This window comes from Talpa occidentalis, unplaced genomic scaffold, assembly GCF_014898055.3.
Source record: "Talpa occidentalis isolate TD23 unplaced genomic scaffold, MPIMG_talOcc4v2.1 talOcc4.6, whole genome shotgun sequence".
NCBI lineage: Eukaryota > Metazoa > Chordata > Mammalia > Eulipotyphla > Talpidae > Talpa > Talpa occidentalis.
The window spans coordinates 23,877,626-23,902,059 of NW_023604972.1; the positions used below are offsets into that span (position 1 = coordinate 23,877,626).

At 41.2% G+C, this 24,434-nt stretch overlaps 1 long non-coding RNA gene across 1 annotated transcript; it reads left to right on the forward strand.

Moving 5' to 3' along the window:
• The first annotated feature begins 353 nt into the window (after nt 1-353).
• LOC119261060 (uncharacterized) lies at nt 354-24,010 on the forward strand. The gene is made up of 5 exons (XR_005128897.2): nt 354-412; nt 9,076-9,246; nt 10,184-10,316; nt 16,612-16,695; nt 23,850-24,010. It is a non-coding gene; the product is annotated as an uncharacterized LOC119261060 (long non-coding RNA).
• Nucleotides 24,011-24,434: the final 424 nt, after the last annotated feature.

Sequence of the window (24,434 nt, forward strand, 5' to 3'; positions counted from 1 at the left end):
TCTTCTGTGGCTCAGTCTTTAAGTGCCATCTGACATGTCCCCTGGGCATTGCATAACAGCCACCATTTGAGCACTTGAAAGCTTGATTTTCTGAACTCAGCACACTCGTAAGTCCTCCTCCTGAGAAATAAGGTGCCAGCATATTTTAACTTGGTTAAATTTTGGGGGTGCAAATACCCAAGCGTCTTGGAGCTGGTGCGTTGTGTCTGCATAGTGTGCATGCATGTGATTGCATGGTGTGGAGACTAGCACAGACCTAAAACATGAACACCCAGCTGGCAGATACACTGTTGATACCCATTAAAGGGATTAATGCCTGATCCAAAGGATACCTCAATTTCTTACAGATGCTGAGTGATATAATGGAGACAGCACAAGGTTTGGAGATAGAGGCTTAGCTGTGCAACCTTGTGTAAGTATATGACTGATGTGGTGATTAGATTGTCAACTGGGAGAGGTGACATTCCCAATGGCTGTACAATATGAAGGTGGGGGATCTGGAGGTGTTCTCTAGAATGGGAACATTTCCAGAAGAGCAGAAGGCCAGACCCCTATGTAGGTGACACAGCTGAAAGATTAGGGGCATCAGCGCCAGTGACTTAATGGGTTCCACTCCTAGCACTGTCACTTGCTATGTCACCTAAACTTTCTAAATTCAGTTTTCTCATTACTAAAATTGTATATTTATAAATATCCCTCAGGACAGTCTTATGAAACAATAAATATAGAGGCTGCTAAAAATACTAGTTTTCTCCATTTCTGTAGTCTATAGTTTCATCTGTAAAATAGCAATATAGGTTCCCCCCCATTATTCAAAAGTAGAATGTTCCTATTTGGTACAATTTAGTAATCTTTTTTGGGAGGAGGTGGGAGAGGGCCTGGGAATAATCAAAAAATTTTTTCATAGAAGCAAGTTGCAATAACACTCTTAGGCTCAAAAAATTATCTACCAATTCATGCCTTGTAGGAATGTTATACTTTTGGATAGCAGGGCAAACCTGCAATGATATCGAACTGCAATGAAATCCAACTTTGAAAGTTTATAGTGGAAAACACCATCCTGGTATCTGTTGTATCTATCATGACTATTATGTTTATCCATATTCTTGTGAAATCACTTATAATTGAAGAAGGAGGGACAGGGGACATAGTGACCAAACCCCATCAGTCACGTGAGTGGGGGAGTATTCCCAGTGCTACTTCTGTCAAAGTCACTCCTGTGAGTCAGTGCCATATGCATAACCTTTTTTTAAAAAAAAAAGATTATTTATTTATACAAGCACTGGGTACAGTCAGAAGCGCGGGAGGGTGAGAGAACTGAGCAGAGCAGGCAGAAGGACCAAGGTACACTGCTGAGGGGAGCAGCAGGCGGCAGGAGAGGTCTGCGCGCCATGTAGGACCCTCCTCCGGTGGCCAGGGAGCAGCCAGGGATCGAACCAGCACTGCAGAGGCTGCAGGCAGCTTTGCAACCCAGCGCTCAACCGCTGGCTGCGCCACCGGGGAGGCCCATATGCGTAACCTTTTTATTGGAACTTGGGAACTTGGGTTTTGAGAAGGACAGTGCCACTGAAGTCTCTCTTCTCTCCTCTCATCTTTTTCTCTGTAAAAATTGCTTCTTGAGGGCCTCCCCAGTGGCGCAGCGGTTGAGCGCTGGGTTGTGAAGCTGCCCGCAGCCTCTGCAGCGCCAGTAAGATCCCCGGCCACTGGGTGAGGGTCCCACATGGCGCACAGACCTCTCCTGCCGCCCGCTGCTCCCCTCAGCAGTGTACTTAGTCAGTCTGCCTGTTCTGCTCTCCCCTCTGACCCTGGTGAATTCTCTCACCCTCCTGCTCTTCTGACTATACCCAGTGCTTGTATGAATAAATAAATAAATCTTTAAAAAAAAATTGCTTCTTGACAATATCCTTCAGTTTGACCCAACAACTGGATACTTTTGTTCCGATAATAAAGGGATTGTCAGTGGGTCATGAGTGGTTCAGTGGATATATGAACCCCTGAAATTATTGTACATTTCTCTAGTTAAGGAGTCCACAGAATTCACAGGCTCCAGCACCCTCCCTTCCCACAAAGGTTAAGAAACCCTGAGTGGAGATGGATGCAGAAATGCTACTCCATTTGGGAGCAAATGCAATTTATTTCTGTGAAAGGATGGGAGGCAGATTTCATTGGAACTTTTCCCACTCTCTTTAACATAGAAGTTATAGCAGTAAAAAAGTTCTAAATCTTTTTGTGCAGTTTCTTTCCCTCAAGTATTTATTTTTACTCTCGGGGGAGGAAGTCGTGTCTCTATGGTCTAGTGGAGCCCCATCTCTGGACCTGCCCACAGAGCAGGTAAACTTGCCTTTTCTAGAAGATCTTTGTCCTTGAAACCCTTAACTCAGTGATGAATGTTGTCATTAAAAGTCCACAACTGAGCAGAAGCCGTCCTGGATGCTGAGTTATTGAGTCTCTCGGCCTCTGTGAGATGGGTACTGGTTAGGTGGTTCTGAGTGACCCTGTGAACTTCCCCTACTATTGTAGATAGTCAAGCCCAGCGCACATGCTCCAGATGCCACAAATCCAGTAATACCATCTGAGGACATTTCTTCTTCAGCATCGCCATGTTCCTAATTTTTGGCTTTAAGTAATTTGGCCCCAAAACGAGCACTGTAGATGGATGGACTGTTTGGCATTTGTTTTCCATAAATTCCGCTTGGCTTATGTGAGGCTCAGCTTGGATTGGAAAGAGAATTTGTTTAGTTATGCTGGGCTGTAGGCACTAAATTGGGCCATATTGTCACTTTTCTTTGGTAATATAAACAAGCCCCCAGACTGCTCAGCTCTTGTCGGTGACTGTAATCGGTCAAGTCTGCTTGCTGAGCTATAACTCAGAAGGAAAAAGTCTGATAACTTAGTCTGAGCTTCACCTTTCATGAGCCATCAGTTCATACATCACCCATGACATAAAAAGGGCCTCATTCCCACAGAGCTAGCCCCAGAAGGTTTTTCCTGGTGTTAAGTTCTTAAAAATAGCATCTGTGCTTAAGACATTATTCTCCAAAATTTTACACAAGTGCCAATGATTCTACTAAATCAGCCTTGCAGGATAATTCCTCAGGGCTCCTTCTGTTTATTTAGGCCAGAGTGAATATTCAGGAAGGTAATATTTTGTAGACAATATTTTATTGCTCAATGCAGCCTACCATATGTACTGCACCTTGAACACAGACTCTGAGGATATAGGTTCACCTGCTTGACATTTAGAGTATTAGTCAACACATATTTATTGAACATCTACTCTTCACCAGGCATGGTATCAGACATGGGGGCCACAACAGAAAAGAGAATGAGCAAGGCTTTTGGTCTTCCAAAGCTTATATTCATATGGAGAGGATGGACTAAGTACAGCAATAAAATAATTACAGACAAGTATTAGAGCTCCCGATCCATAATTCTACTACCTGGTATACTGGAACAAAAACAGACACACAAACCAAGGGAATCAGATTGAAAGCCCAGCAATAAAGCTACACATATATGGTCAACTACTCTATGATAAAGGAGCAAAGAATATACACTGAAAGAAGAAAAGCCTCTTCAATAAATGGTGCTGGGGAAACTAGACTGACACATGTAAAAGAATGCAACTAGACCACTACCTCACATATGCACAAAAATCAACTCAAAATGGATTAAAGATTTGGATGTAAGACCTGAAACCATAAACTACATAGAAGAAATCATAGGCAAAACATTCTATAACATACACCTCAGAAACATCTTTGAAGCAAAGAAAACAAAGGAGAATATAAACAGCTGGGACTGCATCAAACTAAAAAGTTCCTGTGCAGAAAAAGAGACAGCAACTAAAATGAAGAGACACCCTACTGGATGGGAGAAAATATTTGCACACCATACATTGCATAAGGGACTGATAGCAAAGATCTACAAAGAGCTTACACAATGCAACAAAAACAAAGCAAACAACCTAATCAAAAAATGGGAGAAGAGCAAAAAGGACACTTCTCCAAAGAAGAAATGCCAACAGGCATGTGAAAAGAAGAAGAAATGGCCAACAGGCATGTGAAAAAATATTCAACAACACTTACTGTCAGGGAAATGTGAATCAAAACCACAATGAGATACTGTATTAAAAAAAAAAAACAATAGAGACAACAAATGCTGGTGAGGATGTGGTGAAAAACGAACTCTCATATATACACAAAAATCAACTCTATGATAAAAATGCTGGTGGGAATGTACACTGGTCCAGCCACTATGGAAAACTATGTGGCAGTCCTCAAAACACTAAAAATGCATCTACTATATGACCCGGCAATTCTGCTCTTAGGAATATACCCAAAAGACACAAAAACACTAATTTGAAAAGGAAGCCTGCACTCCCTGTGTTGATGGCAACACTATTTAAATAGCTGAGATAGGCAAACAACCTGTATGCCCCAAAACAGATGAATGCATTAAGAAGATGTGGTATACTGTTTACAATAGCTAAGCTTTGGAAACAACCCAAATGCCCAAAAATAGATGACTGGATCAAGAAGATGTGGTACATATACACCATGGAATATTACTCAGCATTCAAAAAAGATAAACACATGCAATTTGCAGCAACATGGATGGCGCTGGAAGGGATCATGCTCAGCGAAATAAGCCAGAAAGAAAAAGAAAAATAACAGATAGTCTCACTCATAGCAGGAATCTAGAAAACTTAAATAAGGGACCAGGAAAAAGAATAACTATAAGAAAGAAAATATCAAAATCAACAAACAACTATGAACAAAAGACACTCTATGGGGGATGGGGGGTGGGGAGGGGAGGGATTGGGGTCAAAATAATGGGGTTGCAATTGTATGGGGAATATAAAAATAAAATTTATTTAAAAAAAGATGTATATATATATATACACAGTGGAATACTACTCAGTGATCAAAACGATAAACTCATGCTAAGTGAAATAAGTGAGACAGAAATAGATAAATATTAAATGATTTCACTTATATGTGGAATATAGAGAAACCAAACAAAGGGTCAGGAAAAGACAAAACTTGCAAGTGACAGTAGATCTGAGGCATATAGCAGGAGAGGGCATAGGAGAGGAGTCAGCACAGGGGAGGGAGAGCACAAGGGACCGTGGGCATGGATCAGGGGTGCTGTAGTGGTGGGAGAACAGTGGGGACTACACCTGAGAGGAGAAACCAAGTATTCTACAAAAATTACCAGTGATGTAAGAAAAACCATACTATAAATAAATAGGAAATAAATGTATACAAATTCGATTGTACCTGGTATTGGTAGAGCAATGAAGGGACTGACTAGGATGAGGTGATAAAAAGTAATGAAGATGGGGACAGTCATGGAAGGTGTCACTGACACACTTTAGCTGACCCGAAAGGATGAAGGGAGACCAAGAGGGCAGAGAGAAAAGCGAGTCAGGCCGAGAACTCATTCCTCCTCTCGGCATTGCTGGGCAACCATTGCCCATGGCCTCGTTATCTCCTGGATTGTTCGAGGCCTGAACTTTTGTCTTAACAATATTGCTTGAAACTGTTTGGAGATTCCAAGCATTATCCTGAGTAATTGAGCCATTTTAGAAAAGCATCCCCTTCCACAGCCCCCTGCTGGAGCCTGGGGGGCATTCTGCACAGGAAGAGTGACCCTAACTCACCCCCTGCCTGGTTCACTACCGCCCTGGGAGAACACCAAGAAGGAACTGTGTTGATCCACAGGCTCCCAGTGGAGACGTTTCTTTCTGGTTGTAAATTAGTCACCAGAGGGAGTTGGTTTTCCTTCCAGAGGTCAGGCGTGCTATTGAGCACCATGATTCCCAACTTAGGGAGCGCTGGGATGCCCTCATGTCATTTGTTAGTGTTCGTGATGACCTCATCCTCTGAAAGTGCTGTGAGGCTCGTGCTTGTTTTAAACATTTAACTGGATATAAAAATCATTTCACTTTGAGGAGTTTTGAGAAATTGATGAGACCCCAGGTGTTGCAAAACCATGGCTAGGAGTTCAGTAAGACAATGATCCATTCATGACCCCAAAAGCCAGTAAGAATAATGAGTTTCTTAAGATGCTTATGTAGCTCAGGACGGGAGGCAATCTAATGACCCGAAACCAGGTGAAGTGAAAATGAAGGGTGACTTGCCTTGCCTTCGAGAAGTGCAGACAGTTCCTGGGTTTACCCCCGCTGCATTTTGACAACCCTCAGGGCTGCTGCTTTCCCCAACAGCGGTGGTGAAACATGGGAGCTCCCTTTTCCAAGGACCTCAAGATGTTGAGACTTCCTCACCCACTCCTTGGTGAAGTCTGTCCCAACATTTCACTGGGAGATGCTCAGTGACATTTTCCACTTACTCACTGTTACGGCTAAATTGAATCATGTCTCCTAAAGAAGATACTGAAGTTCAAACTTCAATACCTGTGGATGTGACCTTATTGGGAATCTGGGTCTTTATGGGAGATCAAGTTACAATGAGGACTTTATGTTAGGCCCTTATGGAATAAGACTTTGTCCTTATATTTGAAAAAAAAGGGGGCCTCCCCTGGTGGTTCGGTGGGTTGAGTGCAGCGCTGTGAAGCTGTCCGCAGCCTCTGTAGCACGGGTTCGATTCCCGGCCGGCCAGGGAGATTCCCACGTGGCGAGGCCGACCTCTCCTGTTTCGCCCACTGTTCCCACAGCAGTGTACTTTGGTCCTTCTGCCTGTTCTGCTCCCTGCTCTGTCTCCGGTGAATCCTTTCACCCTCCTGCACCTCTGGCCTGTACCCCAGTGCTTGTATAAATAAATAAATCTTAAAAAAAATAAATAAAAAGGGTGGGGATCAGGAACTTAGACAGAGAGGCAGATAAGCAGAGTGAAGATACAGGAAAAATGCCAGGTACAGTCAAGGAAGGCTACCTGGAGCTGGGAGAGAGGCATTTAATAGATTCTTGCTACCCGCAGAAGGAACCAACTCTGCTGACACTTCAATTTCATATTTCTTGCCTCCAAAACTCTAAAACAATAAAGTTCTGTTGTTTAAGCAAGCGGTACTGTTATGGCAGTCCTAGGAAACTATACACCCATGCATGTTACATGCGTTTCACTATCCATTTTCTCAATAAATATAAAGTGAACACATTCTCGGTACAAGAAACTTCTTAGACTTTAATTTGGATTCAGAGGAGCCTACAACTCAAAAATCTCTATGGTAGTCATTATCAGTATTTATTCTGTGCCAAGTCCTGTATCAGTGCTTTGCTTACTTTATTTCATTTATTTCTTCAAAATGTAGGTACCAGTAGGTCCATTTGCTAGAAAAGTAAACTGAGATCACTCATCTGATTAATGATGGACTTGGGTTTTAACTACTATGGTAGGGGGCCCTGGCTTATGAGCCCCTGACAATTTGGGAGCTATTAGTCATATCAAAATGTACTTTCTCATGGATAAAGGAGCCTTAGGGGATTGGCTTAGGAATCTATTCACCACAAATAAGATCGAGTCTTTGGGAAAATGTGTTCTACATTTCTTGTAACTGACTTGCTGATGAATCTTTGAAATATGTTCCTTTGTTGTGGTTTTGTTTACAGGTTGCCTGAGTCATTAGGTAGAAATATTGCATTACTTGTGAGTTACCCAGAATTTAAAAAAGTTTGTAGAGGTGTGCTATATTTTTTGGCCAAATAATGTCAGAAGACTTGAAATATATATCTTTTCCCTGCTGGATGAAGTGAAACTTGAATAGGACTCTTTGGTTACAGATGAGCAGGTTAATAGGGAATGAGAAAAACTTAAAATTTTCCCTGATTTTCACAAATTAAAAATATTTGTAAAATATTTTTGATTGATTCCCAAGAAATCAACCACACTTTTTGGACTGATAAAATGTCCTTTTCCCTTTCTTTTCCTCCCCATAAACACTTAATTCAGAATAATGAGTATAATTATGATGAATACAGAATAAGTTTTTGTTTAAGGATTTATTTATTTATGCATACAAGAGCTGGGGTACAGGACAGAGGTGGGGGGGGGTGAGAGGATTCACCAGAGACAGAGTGGGAAACAGACCAGGCGGATTGACCGAAGTACACTGCTAAGGGGAGCAGCAGGAGAGTCAGGAGAGGTCTGCGCGCCATGTGGGTTGCTCTCTGGCCTGCCGGGGATCGAACTCATGCTGCAGAGGCTGCAGACAGCTTCATAGGTTGTGCCTTAACCCCTTGCGCCCTAAGTTGTTTTTTTAAACCCTATAACTAGAATTGGGGCCTCCCCGGTGGCGCAGCGACTGAGCGCTGGGTTGCGAAGCTGCCCGCAGCCTCGGCAGCACTGGTTCGATCCCTGGCTGCTCCCCGGCCACTGGAGGAGGGTCCCGCATGGCGCGCAGACCTCTCCTGCCACCCGCTGCTCCCCTCAGCAGTGTATTTCGTCAGTCTACCTGCTCTGCTCCCCACTCTGGCTCTGGTGAATTCTCTCGCCCTCCCGTGCTTCTGACTCTACCCAGTGCTTGTATAAATAAATACATAAATACATAAATACATAAATAAATAAATAAAAATAAGTTTAAAAAAACCCTATAACTAGAATTACTTGGAAAAAATGGTAATCATCAAGTTGGTATATACAGTGACTAGTTATAAAAATTACTTAATAGATAACCAAGAGATTGCTTTTCTAATTTTCGCGGTCAGCACACTTTCTGAGCTACTGTATGAATCATATCTCCATGGCATTGCAAGTTCAGAAGCTTAAATAAAATAGTCTTAAAAAGGTGAGAGGAGGGATGTGGGATCAATTAAGTCACCTAATTGAAAAGCCTAGTGCAATCCCTGTTCCTCAGTAAAGAGATGTGGGAACCTAGAACATAGCTGGTTTCACCTGTGGCTAATATGTGGCGTGACTATAAATCTAAATTTCCCAGTTCCCTTTCGATTTTATGTGATCTTTGAATTTTAAGAGTTTAAACCACCCAATGTCAATTTTATGTAATTTTGGAAAATGATCATAAATATGTCAGTTGCTTTTGAATGTCTGGAGAGGCATTTTTAAATCTGAAAAAGAAATTGTTATTTGTCTACAGAGGTTATTTTATTTTTATTAGGAAGAATGGGAAACAGACACAATTGAGTGAATAACTAGTACTTCCGAACAAAACAGCCATGGTGTCCTCAGACAGCACTGACCATAACATGCCAGAGAGTGACCAGTTAATGGAGCGGACCATGACCTGCACAGTTCTTTGGAGGCATTTGCTGGAACATTGGAACGTTAGGTGAGCAAAGGATGCCCATCCGTGCTGTCTTATGGTGGGAGGATTGGGCCAGGCCATGCTGCCTGCCTCTGGGCACTGTGGCCCCAACCCACCCCCAACATCCCGAGTGAGGGGGCTACTGGCAGGAGGGCGGAGCCAGCGGCCTTGGGAGCTTACAAGTGGGAACACCGGTGGCCAGCTCTCCCTCTCGCTCGCTGTAGGGGCAGGACGGGCTACAGTGCAGGTTTTCTGATCCAGCAGACTGGGTCAAGGAGGAGTCAGAGTCCTCAGTGGCTTTTGCAGGTCTTTTATTTAGATTTACCAGGCACATGGCAGGCAAGGGTGCTGGGGGGCCCGGAGGCTGGCAGTCCTCCCAGCCCCCAGCCAATCCTCACTCTCTCTGGGCTCTCTGGCGTTCTCTCTGCTTCTCTGCTTCTTCTCTCAGCTTCTCTGCTTCTGCTTCTCTTCTCGGCTTCTCTGCTTCTGCTTCTCTTCTCGGCTTCTCTGCTTCTGCTTCTCTTCTTTCGACTTCTCTGCTTCTGCTTCTCTGCTTCTGGGGGCGTCCCCTGTGATGCCGCCCTTAAAAGCCCAGTCTTAGCCCAGGTGGATCCCATCTTCAGGTGCCCGCCATCAGGCATGCGTTCAGGACCGCGGGGTTCCGTCGTCTATCCTGATGGCAGGAGGCCAGAAAAGCCTGATACCTTTTACCTTACCCTACACTCGCCTTCTGCTTCCCTTGACTTCTGGTGGAGGAAGCCAGGCCTAGTCCCTGCCGCTATAAGGTCTCCTCTCCCAAGGCCCACTGCCCAGGCTGCCCCACTCCTGCCATGTGTCAGGCCCGTTTGCCACATTTTCCTCAGATGCCCCAGCCTGCTGTGCCTCACTGCACTGGCTCCTGGCACGGACAATGCCCTCGCCGGCCGGCCCTCTCCATGTACCTCCTGCCTCTTTCTCCTAGTGTGCAGCTGGCATCAGCCTCTCTCCCGGGGCCCATGGCTGGCTGCTGCTTCCTCTACTGCGGGTCCTGCTGCCATCTTGCCAAGACAGGCTACTGCTTGGACTCCAGACTCTGAACAACCAACACTGCCAGGGTAAGAGAATCTCTCTGTGTCTCTCTCTCCCTCTTTCTTTTCCCCTCCCCATTCCCCATTAATAAACCCTGTTATTGGGCCTCCCTGGTGGCGCAGCGGTTGAGCGCTGGGTTGCGAAGCTGCCCGCAGCCTCTGCAGCGCCGGTTCGATCCCCGGCTGCTCCCCGGCCACCGGAGGAGGGTCCCGCATGGCGCGCAGACCTCTCCTGCCGCCCGCTGCTCCCCTCAGCAGTGCACTTCGGTCCTTCTGCCTGCTCTGCTCCCCGCTCTGGCTCTGGTGAATTCTCTTACCCTTCCCTGCTTCTGACTGTACCCAGTGCTTGTATAAATAAATAAAAATAAATCTTAAAAAAATAAATAAACCCTGTTATTGTTTCTCCCCATGTGTCTGTTTTTGTACGTCCTACAGTCATAAACATCAACTCGGCATTCCCGTTTCCACGGGTTTGCTCAGTGTCATTACCTCCTTGACTAATGAATGTCCTATTAAAGTGTGAGTGTTACACTCTGTCCCTGCATGCTGTGATGTGGCTCAGCTTCCATGCTGTGGATTAGAAAATGGGGACGTGTGAATTCATAAGGTAGACCTTGCTATTTGATGGTGTAGAAATGCCTTACGTAAAGATATTTTTCTGTTTATTAGACTCATACAATGGGAGAGTCAAATTCTGCAAACTCCATTTTGCAAATATTTTGCTCAGAGCTAGTAAAATTTACTGGTCATTAGGCAACAGTGGGATGGCATCGTGGAAACCACATGGGAAGCCTGGGCTCTAGTCCCTATTCCATCATCACCTTGGAGGCTTTTCTTAAAGGATGGTGATGCCGTTCTCCAGGGCAGAACATATAGGAGGAGGAGGAACAGGGAATTGTGCAGTCCCACATTTGTGACAGAGCTGCCCAAATGTCTTTCTCATTTCTACCTGAGGTCGAGTTGTGCTTCCTTGATCATCACAGCACTGAGATAGTTTATCAGTCCTTTAAAAGGGCTATACCAGGACCCTCTCATGCTTACACAGTTCTCAGGCAAGTGGTGACCAGAGGAAAGCCTCCCAATGTCCTGTGTCCCAAAGTGCCCCCAATTATCCCCTCAATAATTGCACACTCACAGAAATGACCTGGGGCAAAGGCCCATTTCTGGGTGACTATGGTGGGCTTCAGTATTGCCTTATTCAGAAGCCTCCAAACACTTAGGTTTTTTTCTTTCTTTCTTTCTTTGGAAGTTTGAATGAGGACTCTGATATTCTGCGTGAGTTTTTTTTTGAATAGAAACCACATGGTATTTTATTATCTCATAATCTGGTGTCAGTGGGGCTGAGACTGGCATGTTGTTTTGCATATTCCTGGTAATTAGGACAGAGGTTACAGTCTAAATGCCTTTTCTCTCAGGAAGCTTAGCCATGCTTAGTAATCTGTGTAGGTGTATACATAGATGTTAAGGAAAAATGTTTCCTATCTTCATCCAGGTACTCAGTGAAAAGGCCAAAGTTGTGAGAGAGTATTCTTAAATCCACTATTGGGGCTACCACTGCCCCAAAGATCAGCAAAAATATCCTCCTAGATTTGTTTTCAGTCTCAGAAACCTCAAATTTGGCAAATCTGATATGGATGAGAAGGGCCTAGTGGACTCTCGCAGGAGGAGTGTACATTCATGGCAGCACAGTGACCCCAGCCTAGCCATCTGCCTGCTTGCTTTGGCCTGAACAAATCCTATGACATTTTGTAGAGTCAACAATGACTGCAGTGTTGTAAAAGGATTGCCAGCAAAGAAAGAAATGTCTACATCTTCAACAGGCCACAGGGAGTAGCTTATAATGAGACCTAATGACCAAGATCATTGAAAAGATTATATCCACTGATCTTTCCTTTTCTCTAGCCCACTGAGTAAGATGGTAACCAAAGTTGTATGTGGCCAGTCTCTCTCGATACCTCCCTCCCTTTCTTTTCTTCTTTCTTGTTATTTTTTTTTCTATTCTTGTTCTATGCTCTTGTGACATTTCTAAAGAGTGCTCAGTTAACCAAGTGCCGGGGTGACTGGAGAATACAATTGGAGTATTATAGTTAGAAGCTGGGAGTGTGAGCTTTGACTAACACTTACTAATTGTATGACTGAGCAAATCATTTAACCATCTCTACAAAATGAGGGTGATAGTATCAAACAACCTATACGTTGTCGTGTCAAATGAGATTCTGTATGAGAAAGTGTTTTGTAAAATGGAAAGCACTGAACTGAAACTACCTGCTATCACTGGTCAACTTGCAGTGGAAATTGATTCTATGCACTTAACTCCCTCTTGCTCCCTTCTGCCTCCTTCGGGATCACTAACTTCTAGAAACCATTCACTGCTAGGTGTGCCCAAGTGTAGAAATAATCTCATCATCACCTTCCATGGAAACAGTAGGGAAGCCGTCAGGCACGCAAACACACATTTGTAGTAACATTTCTGGGCTTCATATCAAGTTGAGAATTCATGTCAAAAGGCCTAGGCCTGCCACAACTCTTTTTCCCTCCCTCTTCCCAATACCTAAAAAGGATCATATAGTCCTAATTAGGCCTAGAGAGGCCTGCAAAAGAAACACATTTCCAAGAGCTTTGTATTTATGAACTGAAAACTGCAGGCTACTGTGGATTTTCATATATTCAGAGAGACAATTAAGATAACTTTAGTTATGGTTTTGGAAAACAATCTGGGCAGCATTCAACTGAACATACAGCCTTTCTCTGTCAAAAACTAAAGTGAAATGACATTTTTGGAATCAACTCACTCTGTTAAAAGCAACCAACCATCTGAAAACACTTAATGAATTGGGATAAAGTTGTACAAAGTTTTGTGATCCTCTGGAGAGGAACAAAAGTGTAGAAGAAAGTTGAGCAGCCAAACTGCAGGAACAGACAATTCACAAAGAAGGGGAGTTAAATGTTCTACAACGTGTGAAAAAATGTTCACCTTTGCAGAACAAAGGTAGGTCAGCAAAAAAAAAAAAAAAAAAAAAAACCAAAAACAAAAAAACAACAAAATGCTATTGAGAGAGAAAAATAAATTTTAGACCTCACTGTCAGCCAGGTTCCATAAAAATGGGACTTACAGCCTGTGGGTGTGAACATAAATTAGTATAAACTTTTTGGTTCCTAATTTGGCAAGATCTAAAGTGAAACTTGAACTTTGTAACTCCGCTTCAAGAAATTTGTTCTAATGTATCTGCCATAGATTTAAACATTCATGACTGAAGGTGTTCACAGCAATCTTATTTGTAATAAGGAAAATTGGAAAACCCTAATGTTCAATAATTGGGGAATGTTTAAACACATTGAAGTGTAACCATCTGTTATTGGCTGCATGTTTGTGTCTTTCTCATCCCCAATTCATATATTGAACCGTAACCCCCAATAAGAATAGTATCTGGAGGAGGCCGTTAAGGAGGGCGCTAATTAGGTCATGAGAGTGGAGCCCCCAGTATGGGATTGGTGTACTTTTTTTTTTAATTTAAAATTTATTTTTATATTCCCCATACAATTACAACCCCCTTATTTTGACCCAATCCCTTTTTTCCCCGCCCCCCACCTCCCATAGAGTGTCTCTGGTTCATAGTTGGTTGTTGATTTTGATATTTTCTTTCTTATAGTTATTCTTTTCCTGGTCCCTTATTTAAGTTTTCTAGATTCCTGCTATGAGTGAGACCATCTGGTATTTTTCTTTTTCTTTCTGGCTTATTTCGCTGAGCATGATCCCTTCCAGCGCCATCCATGTTGCTGCAAATTGCATGTGTTTATCTTTTTTGAATGCTGAGTAATATTCCATGGTGTATATGTACCACATCTTCTTGATCCAGTCATCTATTTTTGGGCATTTGGGTGGTTTCCAAAGCTTAGCTATTGTAAACAGTGCTGCTCTAAACATAGGGGTGCAGGTGCTCTTTGGAATTGATGTTTCTGTGTCCTCTGGGTAAATACCTAGGAGTGGAATTGCTGGATCATATGGAAGCTCTATGTTTAGTAGGTCCAGAAATCTCCACACAGCTCTCCATAGTGGTTGGACCAGTTTGCATTCCCACCAACAGTGCAGGAGAGTTCCTTTTTCTCCACACCCTCGCCAACATTTGTTGTTGCTAGTTTTTTTAATAGGTGCCATTCTCACTGGTGTAAGATGGTATCTCATGGTAGTTTTGATTTGCATTTCCCTGATTACAAGTGATGTTGAACATTTTTTCATATGCCTGTTGGCCATTTGCATTTCCCCTTCAGAGAAGTGTTTTTTTTAGCTCTTCTGCCCATTTTTTGACTGGATTATTTTCTTTGTTGTTGTTGAGTCTCATCAGCTCTTTGCAGATTTTTGTGATCAGTCCTTTATCATTAGTGTTGTGTGCAAAAATGTTCTCCCAGTCGGTGGGGTTTCTCTTTGTTTTTGTTATTGTCTCTTTTGCTGTGCAGAAGCTCTTTAATTTGATGTAGTCCCAGCTGTTTATCTTTGCCTTCACTATCACTGCTTTGGGTGATGTGTCTGTAAAGATGTCTTTGCGGTGCATGTCATGTAGTGTTTTGCCTATATTTCCTTCTATGTGTTTTATGGTTTCAGGTCTTTTTTTTTTAATTAATTTATTTATTTATATAAGCACTGGGTGCAGTCAGAAGCGTGGGAGGGTGAGAGAATTCACTAGAGCCAGAGCAGGGAGCAGAGCAGGCAGAAGGATGGAAGTACACTGCTGAGGGGAGCAGCAGGTGGCAGGAGAGGTCTGCGTGCCATGCAGGACCCTCCTCTGATGGCCAGGGAGCAGCCGGGGATCGAACCGGCGCTGCGGAGGCCGCGGGCAGCTTCGCAACCCAGCGCTCAACTGCTGCGCCACCGGGGAGGCCCTATGGTTTCAGGTCTTATGTCTAGTTCTTTAATCCATTTTGAGTTGGTTTTGTGCATGGTGTTAGGTAGTAGTCAAGCTTAGAGAACCCCAAAAACTCTACAGAAAAACTAATTCAACTAATCAATCAGTTCAGTAAAGTGGCAGGATACAAAATCAACACGCAAAAGTCAGTAGCCTTCCTATACACAAACAAAAAATCTGAAGAAGAAGAAATTAAAAGAAAACATTCCTTTTATTATAGAAACAAAAAACAGTCAAATACTTGGGAATAAATCTAACAAAAGAGGTAAAGGACCTATATGAAGAAAACTAAAACACTGTTAAAAGAAATAGAAGAAGACACAGAGAAATGGAAAGACATCCCCTGCTCATGGCTTGGAAGAATAAACATTATTAAAATGACCTTCCTACCAAAAGCAATTTACAGATTCAATGCTATTCCAATCAAAATTTCAATGTCATTCTTCAAAGAAATAGAACAATTATTGATGAAATTCATATGGAATCACCAAAAACCCTGAATAGCCAAAGCTCTCCTGAAAAAAGAGAAGGGAATGGAGGCATCACACTCCCAGACTTCAAACTATACTACAAAGCCATAATCATCAAAACTGCATGGTATTGGAACAAGAACAGACACACAGACCAAAGGAATCAAATAGAAAATCCAGAAATAAACCCACAGATTTATGGTCAACTAATCTTTGACAAAGGAGCAAAGAATATGCATTGGAGCAAAGAAAGTTTGTTCAATAAATGGTGCTGGGAAAACTGGGATTGGTGTACTTATAAGAAGAGAGTTTTCTATCTTACTATGAGGGGATATGAAGAGAATGCAGTCCATAAACCAGGAAGAGAGTTTTCACCAGAACCCAGCCATGTAGGTATCCTGATCTTGGATTTTCAGCCCCCAGAACTGTGGGAGGTAAGTGTTTATCTGTCACCCAGTGGTGCTGGGTGTTTAAGTCCCCCAGGTTGTGATATTCTGTTAGAGCACATAAGTGTTACAGTATTAAAATCTTATTATTCTAAAATTTATATAATGGCATAGGGGATATTGTTGAATAATGGTAATTATAATGAAGGAAGATGCCAAACAGCATGCAGTCTGTAATGCCTCCCTGGGATATCTGGGTATAGAAAAAAGACTGTAAGATACTAGAGTTAAATGTTAGCAATAGTTAGTACTGTCAGATGAGGACATGGCATAGCTTCTGGTTTCTTCTTTATATGGTTTGGCAAATTATGTAAAATTAATATGCTTGCATTATTTTAACAATCAGTAAAATGCAACATTAAAGAGTCAATATTTGGAGTCCTCTTAACTTTGAGCTGAGACAGCTTGAACTAAAAATGAAGGCACCACCTGTGCAATAGGGAGGGTATACTCCTGACCCTAACCCTAACTCACTAATTACTTTTTACCTTGCTTGTTCCTCTAGAAGGATTCCAGCTGGAGCAGGAGATGTGTTATCAAAGTGAATGCAGGGGACTTTTAATTCTGTCAGCCATCAAAGTTCTAATGAGTAAGTACAAGAATTAAAAAAGAACAGGATGGAAAAAATCCCCTTATGTTATTTCTTCTCCTTTTCAGGTTTTTTCCCCTTCTCCGGCCCCCAGTATAATGTTGTTAAGTTTTATCTTTGCATTCTGCCTAATTGATAATCTGAAAACGAAGATGGAGTGAGGCACTTAAAACTTTTCCTGACAAAGTTAATTAAATTGGTCTGGGAAAGGCATGGCCAAGATTTCATTTTATTTAGGTTTGAGATGAAGCTGTACATTTCCAAGGGGGTTGGTCGCACACTTGTGAGTCTTATTGTTTCTGGTTTTGCTGATTTTTTATATTTAGACCAAGTAGAAAATGACTCAAATCTTGTCTGGTACACTGAAAAAATATATGCTCAAAATTACCGTGCAGAATCAAGAAAAGAGCTAGGGTGTTTTCATCTGTTGATCCACGCATATTTTGCATCCCTCACCCTGCTCTCAGAGAAGGCTGACCTTTATGGCCTGCATTTCTGGCCTATGCCCCCTGAATAGGCACAGATGGGATAATGCAAGAGACCTTGAAGGATTTATTCCACTGGCTCACGGTCTGCTGGACAGAGATTGTCAGTAGCCACATCTTGTAGGCCTCATTTGATAGCTGAGTTCTCTCTGGTTCTCTCTAGCTCTCCCCTCCAAGTAGGTAGTAGCAACTCTTTGTTAGTGCTGGCCCCAGGATGTTTTTCCATCTTTGCTGGTTTCTCTTAAACCTGTCCATATCTTCACAAATAGTCCCAAACTCTTTTTAATCTCTCCTTTTAAATTTGCCATCCCATTCTTGCCAGAACTCTGAGCTTTAGAACATCTTATGGGACAATGCAGCTTCATTCTCGGTCACCACTATTCATGAGAATATTGTGGTGACACACTGGACAGAACCCCCTTTTCATAATTACTATGCATAGCAGTATGATGATGGTCGGCCTTAAGCCTACAGGATTATAGCCATGGATTTTACCAACTGGGTTTCACAAAACACTGGTGTGTCCAAACAGAGGTATGCTGGAATAATTTACTAGTAATGATGAAGAACTGAGTTTCATGCATTTAAAAAAACAAATTAGTAAGAGTGGATGTGTTGTTCTTAAAATTTGCCATTTTACTCCCAGATATTGCAGTACACTTTTTTTTTTTGAGGTAGGGAGAGAGAGATAGGAAGTTCAGTAAATGCATTTGAAATTGCTGCAATATGCTTGTATCCTTGTCTTCATACCAGTCCATAGGAATGATCTTGGGAATATGTCTGATATGTCATCTCACCCGTCTTTATAGTTGTCACACATTGTATGGAATAGTAGACAAAAGGCAGAAAAATATTGTTGGGTCACTTAGCAATTCATTAAGGGAATTCATAGATACTGTAGCTCTATTTGTCATCCATTTTTTTTCCTCATCAGCCTTTGTCATATAAAATTAGCAATATTTTAATTAATGTCTCTAAAATGTGCCTAGATGTGTTATCATAACAATTTTCCATTTTATCAATTTGGAGTTTATTAATGGGCCAAAAAGGAGACAGGTTTGGAGCACATTCCATGCTTTCACCAGGGAACTCTATCTTGGATCTCTTGGGATAAATGGAGCTAGATATTACTTATAAGCACCACTTCCACTGAGGCTATGATGAAAAGATCCCAAATGGTGAAAAGGAAAAAATTCAAATGTCCTCCTGTCAGTTAAATTACTAGATGTTGAAATTACTGAAATGAATGAAACACAATTTTGCCCTTTAAGCCTCTGAAAACTTGTTGGTAGACAGGGATATAAACAAATAATGAGACAACTCATAATAAAATGTGATTGAAATGTTAAGAGAAGCTTGCTTAAAATTTAATGGGAAGACAGATGAGGGAGCAATTATATTTTTGATAGTGGGGTGTCATTAATAATTATGTATCAAAAGTGATGGCTAAGCTTGACCTTGAAGAGTGTTTAGGAGTTCAGGAGTAAAACTGGTCGAGAAAGGGATATTATAGTATGGCAGACTTTGCCTTCCCATTCCTGCCAACCGCCAGGACTCAGTAATTGCTGTAGGTCTTCAGTTGCTTTTTCTTTACTGTTTGCATGATCTGTTTATATTTCTCACTCAGTCCTTTTTGGGCTAAAGAAATAAAGTGCCATGGAAGAGAGGCATTGGGAAAAAGGATTGTTGGCTAGCCTAGAGTAAAGTTACCTGAGAAAACCAACACGAGACCCCTGAGTCTGAAATCTGACAGCTATGTGCTGTCTGAGATGTGTACCACCTTTCACTGGGCCTTTCTCTATCCTGGCTTTATAGATAGCCTTGGAGACAGCTATCTGCTCGAGATTCCAGTGGCCACATGGAGTTTGGATCATGAAAGTATCAGGGAAATATTAAGAAAGGAGAATTTATAGAAGGGATTTATCTACTCAATACTATTACTCATAAGTAGACTGTATTATATCAGACCAAGAAGAGGAAAGAGGATTTAGAAGATTGTCCAAGATGTCACAAAGATTGATAGAGTTTTCTTGACTGAGAAAAACAGGCCGGTTAAATCCAATTTCAGATTTTTAAATATGTGAGAACGCTGCAACTTCTTATCTTTGCCCCCAGACAGATGTGATTTTTTTTTTCATGCTAAGACCTGAAAGGCCTCTTCACCACTGTCTTATGTCATCTTGTCTTAAATCCGGAGACCTACTTTTATTGTTTCTTGTCCTTCCAACATGGTCACTAGAGAAACTCTCAAGTAACTCCAGAGCCTAGTGAACTGGGCAACTGGGAAAAACCAAATGGAGTGGAAAAATATGTTTCTCTTTGAACTGGATGGAGAGAAGTACCTAGATCACTTTGGCTTCAAAAAGTTGACAGAATGTAGCAACAAAAAATACAATGCTTAAGAGTAAATTAAAAAACAAATGTAGTTTTATATTTAAAAAATTTTTTAAATACTCTTGAAAGACATTAAAGTAGACTTGAATAAATGGAAAGACATCTCTGTTCTTGAGGAAGATGACTCAGTATCATTAAATTTCATGAAGATAGGAGTTCTTCCTAAAGCCAGTACCAGCCCACCAAAAATACCAATAAGCCTTTTTCTGAAATGAGGCAAGTTGATACTAAGTTCACACAGAAAAACAAAACATGCAAGAATAGTTGTTAAAACACTATGGGAAAAGATATCAGCTAGATGCTTTAAAGTACCATAAATCCTTTGTAATTAAAAGCTGTGATAGTGACCCTCAGAGAGTGAGCCAGTAGAACAGCATGTGTAGAAAGTTGAGGAATCTGTGTGGAAATTTAGTTTGTGATAAAGGTGGCATCTCCAAGTACTGAGGCAAAAATGGACTTCTTAATAAATGTTTTAAGGGCCACTACATAGTATATGCAAGAATAAGCCCCAGATGGATCAAAAATGAAACCCACCCACATTAGGAGAAAATATGTAGGCGTGAGAGATGATTTCTAAATACAATTCAAAATCCAGGTGCCACACACACACACAGAGACTGATAATTCAAACTACCTGAAAATAAAATATATTTGCTTGGGAAATTTAAAAAATCATAACAAAGTCATATGACAACTGGGAAAAAACATTTGTAACATATATCACAGTTAAAGGGCTAATCCTTCAATACATAAAAAGTAGCCAGATGTGGGAGGTGACAATGCCACTCCTGCTCTTTCCAAGCTTATCATTCAGTCTTCACCCTGGGTTTTCTGTAGAGGTCACAGTAATTAGCTTGCTGTTGGATTGGTTTGATTTAACATTTCATGGCCACTTTGTTGTTATTTTTTGCTAACTTGTACTTTTACTCCCTGGGACCTGCTTGATTTATAAATGTTTTCCCAGATCACATTCTGTGCTGCGCTCTGCACCTGGTGTTTTCCCTGGGCCAACCACCATGACTGGCTTTCTGAGCTCTCATTTTGCTGGGGATTCCTAGCAAGTTCCACCACTGTGTGGGAGGTAGGAGGCTTAAGGAAGGAGGTTGGTTGAGGGAATCCTTTAGCAGAGATTAATACACTCCAAAATACACTTAGTTTACAGTCTTGGGGAGTTCCAGGTGCTGGTGGACACACAGGGCCTTTATGGTTTCCCTACAGAAATGGATGTTTTCAACGGAGGGGGATTAAAATAAATAATTCTAGGCTACAGATATCAAAACCCAGTCTTCACTTTCATCTTTGTTATTTGAAGAATCATAGTTGAATGCACACAGACTAAGTTTCATTATCATCAAATTAGACAGCAGGAAAATAATGTTCTGGAATAAGCAAATGTTCTGGAAAATTAAAGGAATGGTGCTCAAACTTCCCTGCCACCTCCTTGTGAGAGATTCTATTTATAACCAGAGATTCATGTTACCATCAGGACAGATGAATGCATTTCCTGGAAGTTTATCCTTGTAGATCTTTGGGCTGGATTCTGAGCTTGAATCACCTGCAACTGACCTTTTAGTACTACTACAACAGCACTTTATATTCGTAAAGGATTTCTGCTTTTTGAAAGCTTTTTCGCATCATTGATCTCTTTTGATCTTCACATAACCCTGTGAAACAGATGGGGCAGATACAATTTACTGCATTTATTTTTCTTAGAAGATAACTGGGGGTGAAAAAGACTAGGAAATGGGAGAGGCAGCACAATGGAGGACTTTGGATTAGGACTAGGGGCACCTGGGGCAGATTATAACCTGGCCGTTCACCAGATATGGTATCTGGAGCAAATAAGCTATAAGAGGGTTCTCTACTTTCACTCTAGCTTCAATTACATGAAAGATTTGCACAAGATGGTCCTTGAGGGCCCTTCTAGGTTCCATTCCAGGATTTTATCACTTGCCGGATTTCACCAGGAATTAGTCAAGAGATGCAAAATCATATATAAGACCCCTGAGCAGCAAAATCTCCCCCCTTCCTTTGCTCCACACAGTGCAGAACTAAGGGCTCACTAGGGATGGGGGGAGGGGTAGACTTTTTCCTTCAGTAGAATACAAATGGACAAAATAAGCTTTTCTGTCTGGCTACAGAAAAAATTTTTTTTTCAAGTATATTATAATGATTTCAATTCTGCCTATGTTTTTTTAAATTAACGTTTTCTAGCTTTATCGAACTATGATTTACATACCATAATATTCACCTGTTTTAAGTGAATAATTCAGTGCTTTTAAGTAAATTTATAGAGTTGTGCAATTATCACCATAATCCACATTTTAGAATGTCTCCTTTACCTTAAAAAGTTCCTTTGTGTCTACTTTCATCAGTCCCCACCCATTCTCCAGCCCAGACAACTACTGATATATTTTCTGTCTACTTAAATTTGCCTTTTCTGGACATTACATATGATATTAATCTTATGCATCTGGCTTATTTAAATTAGCATATGCATTCAAGTTTCATCCCTGTTATATATGAGCACTTTATTCCCTTTTATGGACAAATAATATTCTGTTTATTCAACATTTTGTTTATCTGTTCATCAGTTGAGGGAAGACTATTTCATATGAATTTCCTTCAGACGCTGAATTATCTAGAGAGATGAACACTCGTCCTTCATGTGTCCCTTTTATTCTGTTCTTTCATGCGGTGGGCTCTTCTCAGTTTATTCTAGTTCATGATCACATCTCCAGGTACTCCCCCAAAGACACTTCCTCCATGAATACCTTCCCCATTTAGAAGCGATTTCCCTAAAAACTCCCGCAGCCATTTGTCTCTGGTTTTCTATGGCACAAACTGATTATCCTGTCTCCAATTGCATATACATCTTATTTTTCATACTAGACTAAAAACTGGTGGATAAGAAAAGTGCTGTTTGTATTTATTGTCCTTCTGACTTAACCTCTGGCTCAATGTTCAGTAGAGTCACAGTTGCTTTAATTAACTAAAACCAACAGCAGCTACCAAAATATATATGAAGTTTCAGAACTTTGTGAACATTTATAAAATATGGGTTAATGAACTATGAGTACAAAGGGGGAAGAGCAAAGTGAATATATTTGCATGTCAAGTCTGAGTTTAGTGCTTATACATAGTTGTGTATATATGTATGTATATATGTATATATATGTGTGTATATAGGTATATATATATGCTCAGTAAGAGGAAAGTTACTGTCTTTTGCAGTTGTTCAAGAACATTTAACATTAATGTTTTTCTTCTAATATCCTGGGCTAAAAGCAGTGTCCCATCTTGCTATAAAGTTGTCATGATGCCTCCAGTGTTTCCTGTTGATGGGTTAAGTGTCATTTTATAAGGATGATTAATAAAAGTGGCTAAAATTGAACTCTGTATTGGACACTGATTCAGTTTGAGATCAAGTCTCAATGCCCTTTGTTAGGGAAATAATCCAGGGATTACTTTCCTCTGTTCTAAGTGTTCCTTAGGGAGAATTCCTCTGTAACTAACCTTAGAAAATACTCCACCTGCCTACCTAGTTGGAGTACCCTCTTTAGACCTCTGACTAGAATTTGGAATCAGTATAGCAAAGAGCTGCTCAGAAATCTCTTTAAAGGGGAGCTGGTGCATTGGTTGCATTACCAGAGAGGGTAGTCATATATTCATTCATTCAGTAAAGGGATGTATATTGAGTGCCTATTATGTGCTGGGTATTATCCCTGAGGCTATGAATTCAATTGACAAGACCCAGTCCGTACCTTAAGAATTCAGTAAGAGTGGGAAGATGACAAAATGACAAAAAGTAAAATAAAAAAATCGAAGCTCAACAGGACAATTACCAGTTGCGATGTTAGCTATGAAGGAAACAGGCAGGATTTTTTATAGAGATAAATCAGTGTGGGGGACAAAGATCTTTGATGGCTGTCAGGGAGGTTTCTTGGAGGAGGCAGAATTTGAACTGAAGTCTCAAGGTTGTGAAGGAGGCAGGCAAGATGGGAAGTAGTGCTAAGGTCTCCTGTGGAAGGAATTATATGTTTAAAGGCTCTGGAAGTAAAAGAAAGATGACAGTTGGCACACTGGGACAGGGAGGGTGGGTGTTGGAGAGGCACAGTGGCATTGTTACCATTTGCTGCCTGAGGAATAAATACCCAGCAGTCTCAGGACTGCTTGAAGGACTGCTCCCTAGGCAGTATTTTGCCTGAGGGTCAGGACTTGAACCTACTGCTCTTTCTCTAGCTTCCTGCATTTTTCCCTTGCATTTTGTTACAGAGACACTTCTCACAGATCATTAAGGGATCAGCAAGAACACACACATGGAGATAAAGGATGAAATTAAAATTGGAGATGAGGAAAAAAAGTGGGAAAGAATTATGGGAAGCAGAAGGGCAGATGGCTTCCCTGGCTTACAGAAATCACAAAGCACAACTCTTTTGAAGGTAAAGTTATAAACATTATTTTATTTTCTTAAAGCTCAGTTTGTAAAGTGAGTAACATATTCAAAGTAAAAAGGCGAAGCAACTCACAATTGTGAGTTAGTTCTTAATCTACTTACATTGTTTCTTTCCTTTCTCAAAATATAGACTTGCATTTCATGTCAACTTTCATTTAGATTCCAGCAGCAAATTGTTTTTCATAGAGTGGGAGACAAGGAGGTATCTTGTCACAAAAGAATTAAAAAGACAAGTCACAGATTGGGAGCATTTATTTGCTAAACAACTTACCTGACATGTATGCATGTATCCAGTATATATACAAAACTTTCAAAATTCAAATCACCCAATGAAAAATCAGTAAAAGATTAGGACAGATACTTCACCAAAGTAGATTTACTATCCCAAATGCTCATCATTGTTA